The following is a 15,236-nucleotide window of genomic DNA, read 5'->3' on the forward strand; positions in this document are numbered from 1 at the left end:
GCACACACACATCTGGGCCTCCTGCTCGACCTCTCTACCTGGGGACGTGGTGATCTGGCGCCCGTGGCTCCAGGGAGAACTCTGAGGAACCTTCTGCTCGGTCAGAGCCCCCCACCCTGGGCCCAGGGCCAGCCCCCACCTCTGGCTCCCGGCCCGTGGCCGAGGCCATGCAGCCACACCCTCAGCAGCGCCCTGACATCCTACCTTACCCTCCGCGTCGTGCACACTCACGGTCACACCGTCTCCTCCTGCACGTGCTCACGACACCCTCCACGCCCGCACACTTACGGTTTCTCCCTCACACCCCTCTTAGGTGTCCCCTCCTTGTTGTCTTTCTCAATCACTGTCCCCACCCCCTCGCCCCGCAGACATGCACAACCTCCGGCACAGCCTTCGTGGCCCACACCCTCGCCTTCTCACGCAGACCCCCATGCACAAATAGAACGCACGGACTCTCCGCCACAGACCCACAAGCCACGTACACGCGCTCCTTCACATACTTCCTCAGCACCGCTCTCACAGACTGATTCACAAATGCAGCACACTCACACACGCACACTCCCCCGCATATATCCCCACCGCCTTCTCACATGCGCGTGTGCGTGCACACACACACTTTCAGAGCCTTCCTCACACCATCACTTTCCTTCCTCTGTCTCTCACAAACACTCCCTCTGCCAAGAGCGTGGCTCTGCTGCAGAGCAGCCCCTGAAGTACTTGTTACTGTACTCCACCACGTCCTTGGCCTTCCTGGCCTCAGTCTCTTCCCTTCCACCTCCAGCCCTGCATACTGTGGCCTTGTATTCTTTTGCCATTTCTCCGTTTAGTCAACAAGAATATATAGAGTATTCATTTATTCATTCAACAAATGTTGACTGAGCACTGATTATGGGTTAAGCATTGGGGATACTATGATGACACAGGTCCTTCCCTCGTAGAGCTCTCAATTTTGTGTCCAATTCGTTTGCTGCTTGTCTCATCTGACTAGAATGGAAGGTAACCCTTGATCTTGGATGTTGAGAGATGTGTAGGAGTTCACAGGAGGAAAAGTAGGGGAAGGGTGTTCTAGGCAGAGGGCAAAGCATGTGCAGAGCCTACAAGTAAATCAAGGTACAGTAGGCTGGAAACTGAGGTGATGCTCAGAGACTAGAGGAGAAGCTGCAAAGAGGGAAGAAGCCAGATGTCACCGAGTTTAGATGCCATGCTCAGGGGTTTAGATTTTGTCTAGTGGGCCACAAGGAGTCATGGGAAGTCTTTAGTGACAGGACAGGGTGAGGAAATGATGGTGGTCTGACCTAGAAGAGGTGAGTGGCAAGGAAAGGAGACTCATATAGGCACAAGAACCCGTGGGGTTCCAGTTCCAGAGCTGTGACCTCAGGAAAGTCACACAACCTCTGTGACCTGGGTCCATCACATGAGGATGGGAGACAGTACCAGAGCCGGGCTTATGGTATATGCTCGGTAAACAATAGGCATTATTGTCAGTTATCGGTAGGACATGGCAGGGCATCAGATGAGGAGGAGATTTTACTGAGCACCTACTGAGTGCTGGGTACTGCGCCAGGTGCTGGGGCCCAGAGGGGAGGTGGTCTGCGGCTTCAGGAAGCTCACACTCCGTAACCACAGCTCACGTGGACAACAGAGCGCGGGGTGTGAGGGTGGAGGCAAAGCACCTCGGAAGGTTAGAGGAGCATGAGGGCTCTGGGTGGCTCACGAAGGAGCTGGCATTGAGCCGGACCCTAAAGAGGCTGGTTGAACTTGGGCAGGCAGAGGTGGGAGAAGGAGCTTCGGGGAGAAGGAGCCCTGTGAACGACAGCCTGAGGGCAAGGGGTCTAATCCGGCTGTTGTGTGGGACACAGGAAGGGGGTGTCGTGGGATGGGATTATGGAGGTGAGACCTTGGTGGCCAGGCTAAGAGGGGGGGTCAGCACAGGGTGAGCTGCACTCTAGAAATCCCATGTTTTGGTGGTAACATGGAATGTGTCCATTAGAGACTCTGCTCCAGGCTCCGCCAGTAAGCCGTTGCCCTCTTCGACCTCAGTTTCCCCATCTGTGTGATGAGTTCAGTCTTGTTTAGGAGGGAGTTCCGGTATCATGTCCTGGGGCTGGCCTAGCCTACTTCGTTGGGCATCTTCTGGCCTGGGATTCTGGGTCTCAGCAGTGCTTCCTTCCTGAGCACCCTCAGCCAAAGAAAGGAGCAAAATGAGGGGTTCCCCAGAGGCAGGTTTTGGGCGCTGCAAATGAGGGGCCAGGAGCTCCACACGGAAGGGAGGGGTCTTTGCCTGGATCTGACTCCAAGCCCCAGAGGGAAACCAGAAGAGAATGTCAAGGTCCCTCTTCCCTCTCGCCCTGACCCGTGTGGTGGCAGATGTGGGCCATGTGCCCAGTCCCTGGTCCAGGGGGTATCAGGACTATTCTGCCCACTGACAGAGGAGCAGGGCTTGGGTTCAAGAATGTGGCCCAGGGCTTAGAGTCCCCTGGGGTTAAGGAGCCAGGAGGCCAATCTTAGGGTGGCAGAGCCAAGTAAACGCCCATGGGTAACAGGGTTCATTTATATTTGGTGTTGCCAGGAGTTGTGGTCTAAGGCAAGTCCTGGTGACACCCAAAAAAATAAAAAAAATAAGAAAAAAAATGCTGATTTTATAAAGACTGCTTTCTTCCATAGTTGACAAACTTATGATGGTACCGATGGTTGGATACTACTCTTAGAGATGAAAAAAGTCTTAAGGATTCTTCCATGTTCCATTCACCAATCTGTGTTCTTGTTCAAAGCAAAATTAATTCCTTTCAAAATTAACATATTAGCTTAATAATAATTTTTAATCTTAAAATAATCTATCTGTGAGAATGGGAATTTTGGGTAGGAAAAAGTGACAGAAGATGGGACAAAAAGAGAATTCATAGAAAGACAAAACAGAATTTTTTAAATGGTGGGTACAAACTTCTGTTTCCAACTATATCAGTTTACCTTAGGAAAACATACTAGAAAGGCCAGATAAATCATAAGCAACATTTGACTGTCAGCGTTAGAAAGCTACTGAGGTAGCCATGACCTAGAAAAGTAAAATAGAGAAAGAAGGTCACTGAAGTGAGAACAATATTTTGCACATGCGTTTCTAGCCCAGTCATTTAGAAACTACTGATGAAGAGCAAAAGTCTGAGAAACCAAATGTGGCTCCTAAGAGGTAGAAAAGCCAGTAGATCTTAGGACAATGTCATAGGACTAAGGAAACCAGAGTTGGAATTGAGAAATAACAAGGCAGCTAGAATTTTAAGGACTAAAATCACAGAGAGAGTAAAGATTCAGAGAACGGAGCTGCATTCAGCAACAGTGTTCCCTTGCAGTATTTTCCACGTATAATAGGTAGACAAGACAAGATGCTAAGAAGTCAAACAAAAGCTAACTGAAGTCAAAGCAAAGACTTAGTTGGCTCATAATGCTGAAGAGACAAAATTGGCGTTCAGAACCTATGAAAGATTTGTGGCCCAATGGAAAACTAATGATATGAATTAGGACATTGGAAGTCTCTACATATGTGTGTGTGTCTGTGTGTCTGTGTGTCTGTGTGTCTGTGTGTGTGTGTGTGTTAGGAAGGTTGATGCAACATCTACATTGAACCTTATAAAGAAGGAAAATGAGTATGAAGTTGGTCCAGGTGACTGAGGTGATCTTCCCCTCTGCTCCCTACCTAAGAATAGGAAATTCTGTCCTCAAGAAAATACAGTTGACCCTGGAACAATGTTGGAGTTAGAGACGCTGACTCCCTGTGTAGTCAAAAATCCACATATAACTTTATGGTCGGCCCTTCTTATCTGTGGTTCTGAATCTGAGGATTCAACCAACCACAGATCATGTAGTACTGTATTACTTATTGAAAAAAAAATCCATGTATAAGTGGATCTGTGCAGTTCAAACCCAGGTTGTCCAAAGGGCAACTGTAATGTCATTCAGATTCTCTACAACTTGTCATATCCCAAGTCTGGTATTCACTGAAGAACCACCAAGACTACCAAGAAAAGGAGAATTAGAATAAAAAACAAAACAGAATCAGAATCATAGATGACCTAAACATTAAAGATCTTACATATTTTGGTAAATATTATCAAGTTCAAGAAAATAGATGACAAGGTGAAGAATTTAACTTGACAACTAGAAACTATAAACTGATTGAAGTTGAACTGATAGAATTAAAAATTATATGAAATTTAAAACTCGGTAGTGGATTGGACACAGGTAAAGAGAGGTAAGTGAACTGGAAGATAGAGTAGTAACAATATTAAGACTAAAGCACGGGAAACGAAAAGAATAAAAAGTACACATAAGCTCATTTGAGACATATGGGCCACAGTAAACATTTTTATCATATGTATAAACTGGAGTCCAAAGAAAAAAGGATACAGAGATTGGGATGAAAACAATATTTCAGAAATATTAACAGCTGAGATTCTCTAAAACTAAAAGGAATATATGGAGCCATAAATTCAATAAGCACTAAAAAAGCGCAACAAGAACAAATACAAAGAAAACCACACCTAAGATCACCACAGTACAATTCATGAATAGCAAAGAAAAGCATGACATCTTAAAAGCAGCCCGATGAAAAAGAGAGATTACTTTCAAAGGAACAATAGGATTAAGATTACAGCTTACTTCTCAGTGAAACTGAATGGATACTAGAAAATAATGGAATAACATTTTTAAGTGCTAAAGAAAAGAACTGCCCATTGGGAATTCTAGAGGCAGAGAAAATGTTGTTTGGAAGGAAAGATGCAATAAGGAAATTTGCAGACAAACAAAATTTAGAAAATATTTTCTCATCAGAACTGACTGAATTAAATTATAAAGGGAGACCTGCAGGCAGAAGGAAGATTATCACAGATGAAAATAAGGACTTTATAAAGAATTATGTATAACAGAAAGGATAAATAAGTGGATAAACCTAAATAAAATCTAACAACACAAAAGGGTAATAATAAAATATATCAAAAATTAGAATGCATTAAAACAAATGGAAGAGGAAAATATAGTAAAAGAAATTTAAGATCTCAGCATTGCTTGAGAAGCAGTAAAAGAGGTAATAAGTCATGGTACATGTGTAACTGCTATTTATGTAAAAGTAACAAGCTAATACAAGGGAAAATGGAATTTGAAGAAATCTCGAAGAAAGAAGAGCAAAAGGAACATAACAAGGTGGGACAAATAGTAAACAAGGAGTATACGGTCTGTAAGAAAATACATTAACTGTAAATACTCAAATTAAAGGACAAGGATTATTGAACAAACAAAAAACCTAATTCTATGCCACCTACAAGAGACAAGAGTCAGACTGAAAATGAAAGGATTCAACAATTATGGCATAACAACAATAAGCAAAATTGAAGAAGATTTTTTAATGTTAACATAGATTTGAAAGCAAAAAGTATCACTGGCGATAAGGCAGGATAATAAAACCCACTGTTACTTTACAAGGAATATATTATAAATCTAAACTTCAATGCAATATATGAAGGGAAATTCCAAAAATCTAAGTAGAAATAGAAAAATCTAAATTACCTAGATCAGTAACATAGAACCACAACAATAAATCAGCAGATTATAGAAGATCTGAATACCATCATTAAAAACGTCGGCCTAAATTTACATAAAACACCGCACCAACAATGATGGAATATATATATCACGCAGAAATTTTTAGGTGCACGTGGCACATTTATAAAATTGACTATATTCTGGTTATAAAACAAGACTCCGAATAAGCAAGAAATTTAAAACTATATAACCAATATTTTACCAAATAGTTGGATATTAAAAACATACTTCTGATCATTATGTAGGTCAAAGATAAAGTCGCAATGGGAATTATAATTTTATTAATTGAATGATAATGAAAATATGCCATAACAAAACCTGTGGGTTACAAATAAAGCTGTGGTCACAGAGAAGTTTATGTATTCCAATTATACTCTCTAAATGTAAAACGGAAAGGAATAAAGCAACTAGAAGATAACCTATCACCCTGAGGTAGGCAGCTCCTGAACTGTACCTGGTGGGGAAGGCAGGGCAGAACTTCAGGAGGCCAGCTGGGAGCACGGTGAACACCATCTCAGGAGCAGTCTCCAAGAAAGAGAATTTAATGTACAAAGGGATGACTAATATATATTTAAGAGCTAGCACCCTGACCCTTCTTAAGGATGACTTATGTTGCTGGGGAAAAAAGAAGTGCTCGATGTAGAAGGTGAATAGCTTTATAATTCCCAGGAGAATCTTGGTACCAGGACCACACAATGAAGAACTTGGAGTCCCCATAGCTAATCCAGCAGACAGAAAAGGAGGAACAGAGATGCGAGAGAAAATAAAGGGAACTCTTGGTGCAATTCGGTGCTGCTGCAGGCCCAAGTCCAGGTACGTGCTCTCTATCTCCACATCTTAAATAAAAGCCACCATGTTCCTCAGTCTTTCAGGTACTTAGAATTTCTCTTTAGAACCTGAAAATGGGGTCAGGTTTCCTGTCTGCATTGCTAGAGTACAAAATAGAGGCAGGATGTTTGAAATAGTTCTCCATCTGGCAGAGGAGGCCTTGAAGCTGTGAGCCACTCGCTGCAAACCAGCAGGACATGAAGGATTCTTGAGCAGATCTGAAGCTACTGGGAGGCCTTTGAGGAGTTAAATCCCATAGTAAATACTGTACCTTCAATGGCCCCTTCTCCCTCTCTGTCCAGCCTTCCTCCACTCCCGTGGGGGCCCAAAGGGGTTAAATGAGCACTGTTTGACTTGTACTTGGTGGTCCTAGAAATTGACTTGGGCTTGGAGACTTCCAGGAAAAGTCTGCCTTCCATCTACTGGCTTGGGTTTCTTGGGCTCTCTGCTCCAGGCTAATCCCTTCAACCTGCTTTTTCCATTTCTGCCAATAATCCCCCTCTCCAGACCTTCCTAATGCTCTTCTGGGGCAGGAGGGAGACTTACTGAGGGCAATGTTTATTTCTAGAGGGAGAGGTGACCACATGGCTTCACAGTGGTCGTCCCCTTGATTATTCAGTTTCTGTCTAGATTAGTCGTGGGTGTTTGTACACCCCAGCCTCACCCCCAGGAGGCTTTAGAACACTATCCTTATCAGCACTGAGCCTCTCTCTAGCCTCCTTCCCTCTCTCTCCTTACCCATCTTTACCCACAGACTCGCAGGCTTTCTGGACCTCTGAGGAAGATAAGCACTTCACAGAACCTCTGCTACAGAACCAAACATACTGAAATGACTCTTTACGAAGATACTGAAACAACAGAAAAAGAATACATGACGATTGTTTCTCCTGAGGGTTCAGTTACCTAGGGGGCCTTTAGCAAACTTTGACTGATAAATCTAACCTTTCCTTCCTTGGCAACAGTTGATCACACTGTGAGGAAAACAAGTTAGAGAATGGAAAAATAATATTTGGATTTCAACGAAATAATAAAGATGCAGGGACTATCTTTGACTTTTGCAAGGTGAGAAGAGAGTTTACATTTTGATTATTTGATGGCAGGAATCCCTTTTAAAACAGGGCCAGTCTGCATGATGCATTTAAAAACCAACCTTTTCAAATATAGCCATAACCCACATAAGATTTCTTGATTTCTCTGGGGTCAAATAAACCATCACATCTCACAGTGGTGCCCTGTATATGAAAGTGATAAACATAACCTGGAAGCACGGCAATGGCTAAAACTATGGAGCTGGTAGCCATTCGCTGAAAGGATCTTTTGCTTTTAATTCATTGCAGAAAATGCTAATGTCCAAATTCAGGCAGGTAGATCTTACCAACCATCAAGAGCTTCAGCCCTGCTAACAGCTAAGTATGCACTTTTAAACCCTACTTTGACTGCTCCAGAAACTTACTGGGTTTCATTAATGCCTCTGTTACTATTTCCTTTGTGTCGTTTTCTTTTTCTTTAAAAACATAGCTGTGTGATCTTGGGGAAGTTATATTATTTCCTTGAGACTTGGTTGCCTTCTCTGTGAATATCTGGGTATAATTTTAGTATTGCTCAATAGAATTTTTGGTGATAATGAAAATATTCTATATCTGTACCGTGCAGTGCAGTATACAATAGCTACATGGAGCTAATAAACATCTTTGGAATATGGCAAATGCAACTGAGGAACTGATTTTTTAATCTTATTTTTAAATTTGTTTAAATATAAATAATGCCACGTGGCTAGCATCTGTTGACAGTACAGATCTACATAATATTTTAAGGACACTCTCCACTCAAAAACTCTACCATTAATTAACTCAACCTAAATATTTTTGCCCTCTGACAAACAAAAAATAATGTATGCTTCCCTTGAAATTATCTATCAAGACCTTTATCAATTTGGGGACATTATATTCTTAAAATTGACTTTGCTTTATGAAACTGTAATAATGCTGGAGTTTCCTGCCCTTGGTACCACCTTTGTGATGATGGGAAATATTGTGGATGATCAAGGACCATTTCAAGAGATCATGGAGAGGAACCTCCTTCTGGATTTAATTTCATTATGAGGATGTCAAAATGCTAAATTACTTAAAATAAAACCCATACCGTTTTTATGCTAAGTTATATTCTACATGTAGCTGGAAAAATGTTAAAAAGATTTTTAAAGAACTGCACATCTATTTTTGAAGCTGATTTGGCTGTTCAAGGCTTGTTAGCACTTTATCCATCTCAGTACTATTTCACTTAGTAAACAAATGCAGTTGCCATAATTGCTGCATATGTGTCTGTGTTCCCTTCTAGGCTATATGTTTTTGAAGTTAGAAACTATATTTATATCACAGCGCCTATGTATAGCAAAATATCCATTGCTAATTCCGATTGTGTTTTAAGATATGAGGCAAAATGTAAGACTTTTATTATAGTCATAAACATCTAGCAAACCAACCAGATTATAAAAGCTAACTTTCAGTTGGTTGGCCGAGAACAAAAGAACGAAGAATACCTAGTGCAAAACCATATCTCTAATAACTACTGTTGAATTTAGAGCACACACATGCTAAAAAATATCTTATCAAAGATTTGAGGTTGGACCAGAAAAAATTATATCAGAAGTGTAAATAATCATGTGGTCTGACCAGCGTGTATCACAGAAAGTAAGTGTATACTATATATAAAGTAGATAGACTACGAGGTCCTACTGTATAGCACAGGCAACTATATTCAATACCTTGTAATAACCTATAATGGAAAAGGATCTGAAAAAGAAATACATATATCTGAATCACTTGGCTGTACACCTGAAACACAACATTGTCAATCAACTATACTTCAAGTAAAACAAAACAAAAGAAAAAACTAAGTGTAAAGGTAAGTATAGTTTTATAAATTCACCTCTGATACCCAATGGACCAACTGAAAGACAACAGAAAGTACAACTTTCTAGGAGACAGGACTTGGCCAGCAAACCAGGCCGTTACCCTCGGTAACGGTCATACCTGCCAAAAAATATACAGACTAGCCTGCATTCATGAATACATAGGAATTCTTCATTTATCTGGCATTGTTAGACAATGAAGTATTGTATGTTAGGAGAAGTTTTTTTTAAATGACAAATTGAAGAGGAGTTATTTTAACCTTCACTCGGTAATGTTTTTCTAAAATTAAGAAATGTATCTACTGGTGTATCTAATGTTTCCTTGATAACTCGGGGTCATCAGTTCAATCAAGGTTTGCATGAATAATGCAAATGGAAACAAGACAGGCATGCTTACTGAAACTGAAAATGACATAGCAATGGCTGGAATAACTGATGAGAGAGCAAGAAAAAAGCAAAACTGAAAACAAACCGTGATCAGGAAACAGTCAAGTTCTGACTTTCTGTACTTAGTTTCAAAAAGAGATACCACAAATCCCAGCGAGAGACTCCAGCATCATCAGCTGTCTTTCTCCTTTGTTTCCACCTTCCTTTCCTTTTCCTTCTACCCTAGATTGTTCCAGGAAGTGTTTATAGCTCCTTGCAAGACACATTCTAATACTTGCTTTCTCTCACACAAACTTCACAAAATGTCCATGTGATAAATAGTGTGGAGGTAAAAGACAGTTCATCACAGGCACATCTCCTATGAAAATAAAATTAGAAACTAGCTTCTAAACATGAAGAGAGAAGGGCGTGGTGTCAGGCACTAATTTCCTTGCGAATTCCTCTCCATTTCTAATAGACGTTTTTCTTTACCAAGATCCCTTTTTATTGGTGTCCTATTCCAGACTGCTCCACTCCGCCCATCATCATCTTGTAAAATACATTCACACTCTTTTGTGACCCTACTTATTTTCCCATTAAATAATCAATCATAGAACTGTCAGAATTAAATATAGAGTGAAATTAAAATACTGGAGTCACTTGGAGGGTTTAGCAGCTCCACCAGAAAATACTGGGCATGGATTTAATAGAGGCTGCGTGGAACTTGCTCTTGTCCAAGTTCTTTCTCAAGAAGTATCTAAAATAAGCCTAAATTCAGAGTTAATCAGACTGGCTGCTTTCTCAGGTGGACTGAAATTCATTGCTCTTTCCCCTCAACTCCGATGTCAGTGGCACTTTCCGGAGATGAGGTGGACTTCTCTGCCTACTGCAGAAGCTCAGTTCCCCCCGGGTCCACTCCCTGTCTGAATCCCACACTTGAGGCCAGATGCCAGCCTTCCCAGAACATTCGTGGCCTCATTTCAGTTTTTGACCTGCTCAGATTGAGTCCCTCTAGACTGTTTCTCACCTGGAAACCTGATCTTCCACCCCTTTCCCTAACCTCGATGGTTACCTTCCCTCATTAGGCCTCAGGTGCTTTAGCTATAAAATGATACAGTTGCCCTTAATTCTAAAGTCTTCTTTCTAAAGCGCTACAATCTGGTGGCTCCTTGAAAATGTTTCTCTTTGCTGGTTTTAATTTTGTAGAGAATTAAAGCACAGCTACTCTAAAAGACAGTAAGTTGCATTGGATAAGGAAAATGTGCTTTTGTAGTTAGATTAACAGGGATGGAAGACGACTTAGTATGTTTTAAGATACTCATGATCCGTTCTCGTGAGAGTCGGGGGAAGAAGGGGAAGACAGTTAATAAAATACCAAACGATTGTGACAAATTAAGTTCACCAAGATGTAGCTGATTAGTTACTACTTGAATAAGCCACACAAATCCAATTCAAGTTTTGCTTTATTTTTCTAAGAATGGATCCCAGTGAACTGAGTCCCATGTTCAGTAACTCCACGTTCAATGACTTAGTCTTTAAACACTGTTATGTTGCTGGAAGCAGAAATATTGCCTATCAGTCCTAATTGATGTTTAGCTATCACGCACATTTGAAATAAATTTATTACTTTGACTGATCTCAGTGTAATACATTCCAAAGGGGCAAAGAGCACACGAAAAGTTATGGAGTCTCCATCTTCTACACTAAAGTGTGCAATAAATTACATATTATTTGGCCGAGAAATTCACAAGCCATAGAAACCACGCCATTAGCAGTGTATACAGTGGTAAAGAGCAGGTAATGAGAATGATATAAAACCAAACAGACTGCGTACGTTGGCACTGCTGCCAAAAAAGCAATCATTAAATGCATTCATATGCATCTACGCTAGGTAAGCTCTTTGAGGGCAATTGCTATGAATTCTACATACCTGTCAGGATACTATATATAGCCCACTTTCTATGCCCTTTATTCAAAGACGCTGAGAAAGGGTTACTCTGGGTAAATCCAGACCTTTTCTCAATATAGAATTTGGTCAACATGCGTTCTGAACAGCAAAATTTCACAGTATTTTCCTACACTAATTGTCACCTCAGCAAATGCAGGATTAAGTATAATGGATTATAAGAAGTTAGAAAGGAAAGATGGAAGAAAAGAAGGAAGGTAGAAAAAAGGTGGGTATGGAGTACTTCAACATTTATGTAAAGAGTGGACCTAAAACTACCCTGAGGTTACTGTGAATTATTAGCATATGCTATAGAAACTTAAATGAAAAAATAAAAAAACCCAGCAAGGGAAGCTCAAAGATTCTCTGTTTTTTCACTTTACTGCATATACACGTCCATGTTAAACAATCTATATGCTTATATCCAACAAGAGAGCATTGTTTTGCAAGGCTGTTTGGGTTCTATCAGCATGTAAAGATCGGACAACTCAACTTTAGCAGAGTTAGCCTTCAGGTGAATAATTGCTTCTTTCAGGTTGCGAGCATTTGAATTCTCCAGAAATGTTTCCCAAAATATGAAAACTAAAAGAAGGGTCCTAGGACAGCGTCCTTTAGAAGTTTTATATAGTATCAGGGCTTTTGGAGGAAGAGAATCCTTGTCGATTATCAACACAATGATTCCAAGCAGGTCAATTTTTGCTGAGAATATTATATAACAGAACCCACTTCACCTCCATTATACTGACAATGATCTTCCCTACTTCAACCTTGTGCTTCTTAGTAAAGTTGAAAATACTGAGCCAAGAACAGACAGTGACAATGCCAGAGACTCAGATGTACCTATAGGTGCCTTCAGACAACATCAGCCACCCAGGCTAAAGTCCTGGTTTAAAACATCCCAACATGAATGAATCTCAAAAACCATATGCTGAGCAAGTGAAGCCAGATCAAAAGGGCACCCACTGTATTATTCAACTTACATGAAATTGTAAACTGGGCAAAAGTCATCTCTAAAGATAAAAAACAGATCCGTGGTGGCCTTGGGGTGGGAGATGGGGATACTTTTGCAAAAGCCTGGGAGGAAACTTTCTAGGGTTTTAGAATTGTTATCTATCTTTATGGGGGTGGTAGTTATACAAATGTATACATTAATTAAAAGTCACTGAACCATTGACTAAAAATGTCTGCATTTTATTGTATGTAAATGATACCTTAATAGGGTTGATTACAAAATAAACCAAAAACAAAACAAAGCAGAAGAAAAACCTCTCAAGACCTCAAAGGAAATACACTGTTTTGTTCCAGGGTACCAGATTGGAAATGAGGCATTGGTCTGTTCTACCCTCAGATTATCCCTAGGATTATCTAGTCTATTTTAAAGCACTAGAGTCCCCTATCAGGAAAACTCACCCCATGTTTAATTACTTTGATTTCTTCTGTGCCTCTTCTCCCAACACAGTGAAGCCATTCACGGAAGAAAAACCACCTTTTTCCAACTTTGCATCACCACATATTCTTTCTAAAGCTATTATTTATGTAATAAAATTTGGCTACACTTTGTAAAAATCTAGCTTTTTGAGCCTTACAAATGTTAACAGTTAACCTATTGCCTCCACTGGAATTTGGAAAAAAAATTATTTTGAAAAGGAATAGCTGAGAATTGACATTTTTGCTTTTTGTGATTTTCTCTTCCCCTAAGATAGAAGTGAGTAGGAATGAGAAACACATACATAAAGAAAATAAATTATCTTGCTGCCTTTGCATGGTTATAATTTATAGGAGGCCCTTTTCAACAATAATCTATTATCAGAATCAATAAAATATAATCTCCATGAAGGCCAGGCCAGGATATTTGTCTCTTTTTCAGCAGATTGCAATACAAACCACATTCATGGATATGCTTCTTGATGATCTTTGGAATACTGGAACAGTTGCCCATTTCCTCATGCCTCTTCACCTTAACTTCAACCTGGTTTCTCACTAATGACCTCACATTTCCTTCTCTATCACTTGGTTGTGGGCCTCTTTTCCGACTCCAACTCGCATTTCACTCTGGCACCAAAGGAAGACTCACACCTTCCTGCTTTTTAGTGATACCTCAAGGTCATTTCCATATTGTGATCACCCTGAAGAATAGCCAGACAATTGTTATTTCAGAGCCATCTGACAGTTTGTAGTTCTAAAAATTAACTAAGGACCGCATTTGTCAAAAATATCCTAGTTTAAGATTTTGGTAATACAGCAACAGTCATTCCGAAGTCATTTATGAGAATCAGTGTGGGAAGCACCCTCCTTCAGGAAGATCCTTTGCCATACAATACTCTTTCCCTGTCAGGTAATAAGGAAGCACGGCCGTGGAAAGTAACCTTTTGTGGAAAGAAATACTTGGCTTCGAGAAGGCTTGCAGTTCATACATTTTTCTTGAATTAGATTCCCCATTAATTACTTTATCCAAAGAGGTAATTATCAGAGTTATGTAAGCAATTAAGGAGATGCTACTCCACATTCTTTCAGCTTGTTGACCTTTCTCACTTTATTTCATGTGGCTATCTGAAACATCAGTGATTTACATGTCTTTTTTTTTTTTAACAGATTTCTGTGTGTGTGTGTCCCCATGATGAAAACATCATTAAAGTAAAATACCATGAATAGACTCTTAAGAAGCAGAGTCTACTTAAAGTCCTGGAAAATATGAAAGCACTAATATTCATGGACAACTCTATACTCTGAAAGTTACTCCAAATTTTGTTGATGTCTCTTTTGTCTAGGAGATTTTCAAATTTTCTACCATGATCATTTGTTAGTTTTATAATTACATAATAAAGGCATTACATCATACAATCTTTTGTTATCCATTGCACTTTTAAAACCATTCCTTTCCTTGTCCTCAGCAGATATGTCATAGATTATTAGTACACAAGCAAAGACTTTCAACGTAACAGTACTTTATAGTGAGAAGAACTATACTGAGCTATCTCTATCCTAAGACAATGCACCAGGAAAGCACTAGGAATTCTTAAGCACTAGGAATACAGAGACGATCAAGGGGCAAGTTCCTTGCCTTCGAGTATACATGATCATTATAGCAAATGCTTAAATAGCGCTTAGTATATAACTCACCACAGCAGTCTTATTATCCTCCTTTTTAATAGGTGAGCAGAGGAAGCCACAGGGAAGTCATAGGGTAAAGCCAGAATTTGAACCTAGGTAGACTAGTACACTCCACGGCTTTAACTACTACATTAAAAATATATATATATGTTATATATATAACTCCAAGTATTCCAAAGTTACAAAACACTTATCTACCAAAACTCAAAAAGGAGAACACAAACTTGCATAGAAAATAAACATATAAAAGTTCATAAAGAAACCACAATATAACCTGCTCCACATAATATACTGACTGCAGTGTCCTTGGCCTCTCCCATCCTTAGGTAGCTGGAAATTACAACAAAATAATACTTTTCACCTTTGGAAGCCACACCATCTCTCATACCCACCAACCAATTACTTCCTTAGAGAGAATAGGAAATTAACCTGAATATCATATATATATATATATATATAGCATTAGTGATGTAGAATCTTTCTTTA

General features: G+C 40.0%; 1 long non-coding RNA gene across 1 annotated transcript in view; it reads left to right on the top strand.

Moving 5' to 3' along the window:
- Positions 1 to 14,279, top strand: part of LOC309974253 — a 91,215-nt gene extending 76,936 nt beyond the window's left edge. The window contains exon 4 of the long non-coding RNA XR_014326873.1: positions 14,232 to 14,279. This is a non-coding gene — a long non-coding RNA (uncharacterized lncRNA). The remainder of the gene's footprint in view (positions 1 to 14,231) is intronic.
- Positions 14,280 to 15,236: the final 957 nt, after the last annotated feature.

This window comes from Leucopleurus acutus (assembly GCF_964270905.1).
Source record: "Leucopleurus acutus genome assembly, chromosome: 17".
In the NCBI taxonomy this organism is placed as follows: Eukaryota; Metazoa; Chordata; class Mammalia; order Artiodactyla; family Delphinidae; genus Leucopleurus; species Leucopleurus acutus.